This window comes from Myzus persicae, unplaced genomic scaffold (genome assembly GCF_001856785.1).
Source record: "Myzus persicae strain clone G006 unplaced genomic scaffold, MPER_G0061.0, whole genome shotgun sequence".
NCBI lineage: Eukaryota > Metazoa > Arthropoda > Insecta > Hemiptera > Aphididae > Myzus > Myzus persicae.
In genome coordinates, this window is record NW_019101471.1 from 411,004 (window position 1) to 420,659 (window position 9,656).

The 9,656-nt window shown below is 31.7% G+C and overlaps 1 protein-coding gene and 1 long non-coding RNA gene across 4 annotated transcripts in view; one reads left to right on the forward strand and one right to left on the reverse strand.

Annotated features, from left to right (window-relative positions):
• Positions 1–3,981: 3,981 nt before the first annotated feature.
• Positions 3,982–9,256, reverse strand: LOC111029246. 3 transcript variants are annotated; one of them, XR_002603989.1, is made up of 5 exons: positions 8,179–9,256; positions 8,008–8,076; positions 6,813–7,038; positions 4,440–4,652; positions 3,982–4,356 (listed from the first exon to the last, which is right to left on the reverse strand). It is a non-coding gene; the product is annotated as an uncharacterized LOC111029246 (long non-coding RNA). The 3 variants fall into 3 exon arrangements; XR_002603988.1 differs by having other exon boundaries at positions 3,982–4,652; positions 9,161–9,256; XR_002603987.1 differs by having other exon boundaries at positions 3,982–4,652.
• LOC111029245 (spindle assembly abnormal protein 6 homolog) overlaps positions 6,069–9,656 on the forward strand; it is a 13,188-nt gene continuing 9,600 nt past the window's right edge. The window contains exon 1 of the mRNA XM_022308201.1: positions 6,069–6,205. The gene's annotated coding sequence lies outside the window, so the exon portion shown is untranslated. The remainder of the gene's footprint in view (positions 6,206–9,656) is intronic.

A 9,656-nucleotide genomic window follows, 5' to 3' on the forward strand; every position in this document is an offset into this window, starting at 1 on the left:
GGAAAACATTGAACACGGGGTGGACGACGTTGCATGCACGTTAGCAGATCAAGAATACATGGATGACAACCCACCGAGACGGAAAATCGTGTGCGCAATCAGTGAGCTTCGTGATCAAGAACCAAACACGACTTCATTGACTTCGTCGGAATTCAAAGTGTTGGACGAGCTGACTGAAGAGTTACTGGTGGCCTCCGTTCGGAGGTCCTTAAATTTACCACCCGTCTCTCTAAATCCGAATCACGAACAGTCATGGTCAAGTTCGTGTGCTGAAAGCATTGCGTCATCAGATCTGAAAAAGTGGCTTATTATACCGTCAGTTTTGGACGAGTTGTTAGAGTTCGACGAAGTTTCGAAAGAAATTTCCAAACCCAAAAATGACTACGGTAAACATCTTCCGCCATTGCCGTCGTGCTTCAGCAGTGTGCCGAAAAAACTGAAAAAAAAAAGAAAAAAGAAACACTTAGCACCGATAATAACGCATACTGAAGAGAGTAACTATGTGGCACCAGACCATTTTTCGGATAAAGTACAAATTTTAACAACGACCAACAACCAGCGACCGTCAGTAGGAGATAGTGAACCGGTGGTCCCGGAGGTCAAGAAACCAATTCTCTCTGAAAAATTTCGAAAATTTCAAAAATTTTACTCTGAATTAATTGAAGAAGATACCAAATATTTTTCAGAAAACCTCTCACAGGTTACTCAACTTATTGAAAAAGAGGTAACAGAAAAGATTGATACTCCGGATCAATTGTTAGATGTAGCGGCCGATGACAACGTCATAGTTCCGGATGTGAATGTCAAAAGCACAGCAATTAAATCTGTAGCTGTGGTCAGAAGTGACGATGATGGCCAGCAACTTGCGATGATGACTACTGTACAATCAGAAGATGAACAGGTTGAAGAAGATATAAATTCACAGGCTTGCACGCATTCGCCAACTGCAATGTTCACGGCAGTAGTCAAAAGTTCGGAGACCCAAAACATTGATACTCCGGTTCAATTGTTAGATGTAGCGGCCGATGACAACGTCATAGTTCCGGATGTGAGTGTCGAAAACACAGCTATTGAATCTGTAGCCGTGGTCAGAAGTGACGATGATGGTCAGCCGCCTGCAGAGATGGCTACTGTAAAGTCAGAAGTTAAGCAGGTTGATGAGGAGATAGAATCACTCGCAGAGATGTCTACGGTGAAGTCTGCAGCAGCAGCATCGACAGAGCAACCGCGGCAAGGGCGTCGTATGTCGTTTATGTCAGCCCTGGGGAGGAGACTCCTGAAGGTTGGCAGGATGTGTTGCTGCTTCTGTTGTCCCGACAATATTTAGTGTGGTACACGGGCGCCCGTCCCCTCCCACCTTCGTTAATACTGTTCGACCCTCTCTACCCGCCGGAAGTCGCCACCGCTGCCAACCAGTTTTTCGCTGACCTTGTGTCCCATCGCAGCCGCGTGTTAACGTCTCCGTTACTGCTATACTTGGCTATGAAGGATGTTTGCAGGAGCACGTATATCGTCGTCAACAACGACGACGATAGGGTACATTTGGTCGACAGTAGAATTTCGAGTTGACAGCTTTGACAACGAGGTAATATACCCACCGCTTGTGTGTAGTTGCGCAATCGGAGTTGTGCGTCGCGTGCAAAACGCGCCCACTCGTTAGCGATTAGTACTTTTTTTTTATAATCTTATAATACAGGAATATGTTTGAACACCATTACCCTCCAAAAGCTAAATATAACACCGCCTACAGTTTGCAATAAATAAGTCACAGGAGACATACTTTTAACAATAGTACCCCTAAACTACTTATCCCCACAGTCATAATTCTGGAATATGACAGTATCCTCAATTTCAAACATTTTCACTCTACCCCCTTTATACGCTTTCTTAACCGTCAAAATAAGCTGGAGTAGTACCAGTATCACAATGTTTAGTATATTTTTGATAGTTTAGCTATTGTAAGACAACAAAAATTTGGCAAATTTTTGTATTTGACTTCATGCCATTTCCCTTTAAAAAATTCTTAAAAGTTCCAACCAAACTTTTAGCTGCCCCATTAGATGCAGGATTATATAAATATATGTCTTAATATGGAAAATTCCATTCTTGGTCAAAAATGCCTCCATTATTTATAAGATAATTAAGGACCATTAACCGTCACTAACTTGGCAGGTATACCCAGAGTGAAAAGTATTCACGCAAAATCTTGATGGTCGCTTCAGGAACAATATTACTCATATATCTCACATATATCGTCATATTATTACGTCCGTCGTTTTCCGTCGACAACTCTAGTTTTAAAAAAAATTTAACAACAGTTGTTACTTTAACTTTTTTACGCTCGCGGTTTTTGTTAAATTTTCCCGCCAACCATTCCTGACAGTACAGTCTGTAACAATATAAATGTTGATAAATGTATCAAATTATTGTATGTACATGTACAATGTATTTAATTGTTCAAAAATGTGTTTCATATCGTTATTTATATAAAATAAAAATTTGTTATAAACAGAATACTTGTTGTTCATTCAATCGACTGGTTTATGCATTACATAAAACAATTAAAATGCATTGATTCTAATAATCTATTCTATAATACCTAAAATATTTAATTAAAATACAGATCGACTGTTTAAAATGAGGTAGCAGTTTTTTAGTGAATTTGAAAAGGTTTAGAATGAAAACAAGATTTAATGTACTCATATATTTTGTAAATATACTGTCGATATTCCGACAACGCAACAACCCCCGAATGAACACTGAATGTTGTCTCGTTTGGGTTTTGAGATACTTAGGTTAATAAGGCTAATCAAAATATATAGATTTATCCAACCTTAATATTTCTTCAGTCCATCCCCTTGTTCTTGCCTCTATAATTGATGATTGACGAATAACTTGATACACGGTTGTCAATAGTTGTTAACGCAGTGTATTACCTGTGACTAAAATAATCGTTTATCAAATATATCTGTTCTTAATATTAATGATCAAACAATGATATGTGATTAATAATAAAATTTAGAAATGTTTAACAATTACGTCACACAGTAGCGTATTTTTGATGACAATGCGTCGTGTACTGCATACAAGTAGATAGTCAGAAAAATGTCATCGTTCTGTATTACTACATATGATAGCGCACGTACAACTTAACTCCGTTTACTGCGTAATGTAGTATAAAAAAAATAACAGAATATGTAGTTAATAAATAAATAACTGGGTAGTGAATTAGACTTGATATTTGAACTTATAAGTACTAGATTTATACAAGTATTGTACAATATGACACGATATTCTGCTTGAAGACAGACTGCAAGCACAGGATTGACCCACGGTAATTTTTATATTTTAACCCTTTTGAGATTCGGTGTCGTCTTTTGTTATTAATGTTGTATTATTAACATAAATAAATGACGTCTTATTTTATACTTAAAAATGTTGAATGAAAAATGTAATTCAGAGTAAAAATTTAAACTATTACCTCGGCCAACGTCGAGAATATACTTGATAAAGATAGTATTTGTCACCGATGACAAAAATGTCATTTCAGAGTTTCGATCGATAGGATGGCTTGTGCGAGCTATGGACAACTGCAGTATCCGGACCAGTTTGCACGGCTTCAACGACTGTAGTAGGTATACATAAGCAGTATGTGATAAAATAGAGTGCTGTGGTTGGTTGTAGATTTATTAAGTTTTTAGTATATTAAAATACGTTTTTAAACATAAATTTAATAAAAAAACTTTAATTTTACTATGAAAAAACAATGGAGCATAATAAAACATGTTAATTCTTGTTTTATTTTTGTGCAGAAAACGCGCCCGTAATGATGATATAAATGAAAAATATTAATTCATTGTGCATTATTACTACCAATACAGTCATATTTTTTTCTGATTGGTATGAAAAAATATAAATATGAGTAATAAAAAATATATGCACAACAATAATAAAACAAATTATATAATTTAATGCATACATTCGTCTTGAACAATAAATACTTTTTTTTATTCGTATGGTTATTATATGTCATATTTTATTGTTAATCAATAAGTCAAACACGGGAGATATCGGACAAATATAACCGTGACAGTAGTATAGCTAAATTGCCTATCCACAACGCCGTGTATTCATAACGATAATATTGAAATACAAGAAGAAAAAAATCTAACGACATTACATAAAAATATAAAAGTCACTTTGCAACACCATATACACCAAACCTACAATAATAGATTATTACCCTTGGGTTTTAATACAGTTATAGTATTCAGTATAGCACATAATGTTTAAAAACGTGAAAACTATTCGTTCAAATCTCGATTTGAATTCATCCAATATCTTCAATACAATCATCTGCTTAAAAATTATTTCTTATTTAAAATACTTAAATAAAATAATAAAATTTCATAAATTTAATGTAATATGGTCTCTGGTACCTTGAAAGTTCTTAAAACCGTAATTTAAATAAATACGTAGTTTCAGGATAAAATGGGAATGAACACAGTGCGCGCTTGATGCCTTGATGAATCATCCTGATTACGAAGACGAGAACGCCATTGATGAATGGTTGACACCTCTTAAACCGACCACCTTAGATGGTTTTTGTAGACTAAACTCTTCAAGCTGTCGTAATTTTATCATGAACATCTCTAGAATATTAGAAGTGTCATTATTGTGTCAATATCACGTCACATCAAATTCATTTTGATAATAATTTTTTTTTTTGTGCGTAGGTACAGACGAATTATCTTTTTTTTTATTTATTAAATATAATACTTACCATTTTTATGACAATATTTTTAAACAACAGTTTGATTTACAGATATTTTTTATACTGTGGAAGATTATGCAATAGCCAATAAATAATATAATTCAATTTTTTTTTAAGACGTCAAATTTATAAGGAAGTATACGAAAATATACTATGTGGAATGTAGATATAGTAGTATTGAATATTCATACACCAATTATTAACTTTAAATAAGTAACTTAAATACTTAATAAAAAATGATCTCGTTTATTCAATGTGTAAAGTTTAAAACATTAAACCGTGTTTTAGTATTTACCTATTAACATTAAATAAAATGTTCTACTACACATAACATATATCATTTTATTTATCATCTTTATCTAATTTATAATATTATTTCTTCTTATTGTTGTTGTCGGTAGATTAGTTAAGTTTGAATTATATTTTTTATAGCCGCGGTAAAACTTATGTTTATACTGAGGGTTAGGCAGGCTTACGTCCCTATATATATTTTTGAAAAGAAAATGTGTTAACACGTTTTTATCTATCTGCGGTATATAATGCTGTCCAACAAATATATCCTCCCCGTGAATTCCCGACCATTGGCTATAGTATAGGTACTGAAATTCAAGTATACCTATAAGCCCGTTATCGTCACGTAAAACAAAAGTTTAGTCAGAAGTGTGTCGTTATCGACTGCACATTACTGCACGCGTTGTGTTTCGACTATGAAATTTTAGTTCAGCGAGTGTAGGTATTATACGTGTAGGTACCTATTAAATTTAATACTATTTATACGACTGATTTGAAGTATTTTGTTCCGGTATCGTATCGTTATTTACACGATTGTCGTTTTTCTTTAATATCATATCGTTGGTTGCCTATTTAATAGCGACTCGTATGGAATAAGATGGCCGGTACAGCATAAAATTACAAAAAAACTTTACGATGCACCATGCACATTGCACATACAAAATAAGTGCTCAAATATATAATGTATAAATATATTCTATAGCAATGTATACTCGTCGCAGATTACCAGCTATATTCATCAATCGACGCCATCTATAAAATGACGAAATGTAACACTTTTTATCACATATTTAGGTACCCACTATCGTTATAAATTATAATAATATCATCAATTACGCGTCTCTTGCAGGCTTTAAAAGCCACGGCGTCGTATTTGCGATATGACCTACGAAAGACCAATAATAATAAATAATGATTGATGTATATTATCATTATTTTATCGAGCCGCAACATATGCAATAATCGAGTAAAATAATTTTTAGTCGACGCGAGTCCTGTTTACGGAAACGTATTTTTTCACAACTCGTTTAACAGTAGGTATATCATTATTTTTGCATTATAACTTAATAGGCGTTTACTATACATGTTGATTTAAATCGATCGCAGTTAAAGGCTAAACATGTAATATTACACAAAGCAGTAAGTATAATAAATTATACATATGCATTAAACCCATGCACGCAAGCCTGCGCGTTAAAAATAAACGTTTTATAAACATATTATAATGAACACGGTTTTAATTATTTGTTTGTATTAAACTGTAAAAAATTATAGTTAAACCAATATACTCGCGATTATTTCTCGATGAACAGCCAAAAGTTCGAATTCCGAACATTAGGTGGCTTACGGTAATATTATACAATCTTAAAATTGTTGCAAAAGCAGAGCAATATTGATCAATAACGGAAGACCGCAACATTTGTATTATATTAATATTATAAATAATATGTTTAAAATCCATGGTTTGTCAATAACTATTACAATATTATTTAATTTCTCTTTGCGGGCGTCCTTCACGAATTTACCATCGATAATTATAAAGATTTTATTATCCCCTCCACCCCCCTCCCCAATTTATATTTATTTAGTATTCCGTATAGGCATAGTAATTACTAATTAGTATCAATACAAAGAGTAACTCCTAATAACGTTTTTCGTTGCATAATAGTAAGTTATTGTTTCAATATGGACGATCGATCGATAAAAATGCATATTATATACATCGTGTTGGTAAATATTTACTTACTTCAAACAAGCCTTAGAACCAGCATATTATATAGGTACACCGTTATTAGAGTATATTATGTTTTGCCTTTTGTACCCGTTTGGAATTCGGAATATTATATTATTAGCTAGCTGATTAATTTGTAACAAACGTTTGATCATAATATATTATGAACGTAGAGGTACAATCTCGTACTGCGCATTTCAAATCAAAACCACTGATGCAATAATTGTAGGTCGATCGTTTTCTAAACAGCAAATTAATTAATTTTAAATTATAATCTGCATAATTAAATATCCATATACTCATTACTCAAACAATACTGCAATTTCGAGTAAATATTTTAGACCAAAATCAATTATGCCATTTATCATGAATTCATGACTATTATTAATTAATAGTTAAAATGTATAATTTACACTACCAAAAGTATATAGGGTCATTACCTACTGATTTGCCAGAAATGCCCACCATGTGTTTAATAATAAAAGTTGTATTCAAATTTGGAATTACCGAATTTTCAAACAAGGGCAGGTACTTTCTTAAAAACTATATTTTTAAATACTTACAAATTTTTAACCCTAGGTATCTGTCTATAAAATATATTTAGTAAACTAGTAAATAACAAATAAAATTACCAATTAAATAACTGTATTTACATTTTTAGAAAAATAAAGCAAAAATTGAGCGGAGTAGTGGACCAACATTTTACAAGGTACCTACCCCTGCAAAACTAAACTCCGTCCATCGAAACTTGAAATATTTATCTGATAAATCACTCGTCCAAAATGCGATTTTTATATAAAGAAGTACTACAAAAATGTTCTCCTTCGGATAACGAATTAAAAATGAATGTTAATTAAATATGATACAAAATTAAAAAAATTATAACATTAAAAACATAAATAATAGTTTTGTAACGATCTAAAATTAAAATTTCAAAAAACCTTGAAATAATGAGTGTGTCGCGTTAAACGTATCACCCTATGTATGGATCAATTGCGCATATTGCATTTAGGTAAGGTGAGCATCCATGTGGTCAGGATGCGGAAAAACGAGACCAAATAATACTAGATATACAAGTTGTTACTAGCCTGGACATTATCTTCAGAAGATGTGTGATAATTTCTCGTGGTGTGATAGTCGTGGGAAATTGTATTCATAATACAATGTTTATAACACTCGTACTTAAAATATCTAAATAATTTATTATTACCTGTATCGTATTCGTTGTTTCGTATGTATTTGCTCCAATTTCAAATTTAGTATATCGGTACGACAGAACCTGCAAGTAGGTAAATTACATAATATATATATATACATATCATATATTTTACCAACTACTATATTAACATGTAGTATATATTAATTACAAAATAAGTCATACATATATAGCCTACTGTTTCGGCCGTTTCGGGTTGTTTAACCACAGGCGCGCCGCCCGCTAACGATGATTACTTTGGTCTTTGAGTGTCATTGCAGCAGAGCGAAATATGTAACCACTGCCCATGTTTAGGTATCTACCTAGGTATATAATATATATATTGAAATTACTCCGAGGAGGAGTGAGCACCGCCGCTCACGTGTACACTGCACATTTTTATATACTTTTGATAAAGTATGAGTATACAATATATAATATTATATTATAATTTATAACTATTATATTATAGCTACAAGTTACAACATTACAATATAATAAGATATATTATGTGTTGCATTATTGTTCGACATCAAAGAAAACAGCTAAATGTGGCATCGTGTGTGTTTGTGTGTATGGTGAACCTATATAATATTACTATATATAAGCGCGTGCGTTGTGTTAAGTTCTGAACAAATTGTTGTATACGTGCCAATTACATTGGGTTTACACTCGTGTGTATGATATAATGATAACAATAGAACTCGAAAGCGTTCCTCGCCAAAAAGTAAAACTGTTTTGTCATAACATAGGTAATAATAATAATAATAATAATAATAAAAATAATAATAATAATAGTTATAATAATAATAACAATGTGTGATAAAGTATTGCAAAACAAAGATGAGATAAATGAAAAAACTTGTTTGTAGCTCTTAAGTGGGTAATAGGTATAATAATTTTTTTTTTTTAAATAGGATTTCATTTGTATATTATAGTTTATAATTATCACTCTTATATTTAATATCACTTACAAGGTACAGTAGTTTAAAATGCAATGTTATTGCGAATAATTATCGTGAAGTCAATAAACAACAAAAAAATTAAATGTTGCCTCTAATGCTTTTAGCCATAAGAAAAAATATTAAATTAACTCAGTTAAAACTTATAATAAGTCATTTAAAATATTTTTTATAAAAAACAATAAATCTATTTATTCAACACTCACATAACGATGCACATTTTCACTTCATATTTAGATGACTAAAACTGTTATTATTGAGCTATTATAGTATTAATTTAGTACCTACTTAAGTAAAATATAAAAAAATTTAAATGCTCTTAACTCACTTAAAAAATATAACATCATAAAAACAAAGGAAAAATATTGATAGTATTCTTAACTTTAAGTTTTATCATAGCTCAATTCCCACTCTAATATTAAAACTAACAACACACAATTTGTTCTAATAATGAACATAAATTTGTTACGCCTTACACATTTGTAACCTAACCTAAGAGGAAACACGTCATGCGGGTGTGGCGTTCTCTAAATCTATAAATAATAATCGCTTAATTTGTATGCGATATTGCGATCTTATAATTCCACCGTAGTATCTTAAACTTTAAACGATATAAAAAAAATTATAAATTATGAACTTTGAAAATATCAAAATTTTGCTATTACAGATGGAAACTTATAACGAAGTATCTATATGGGAATC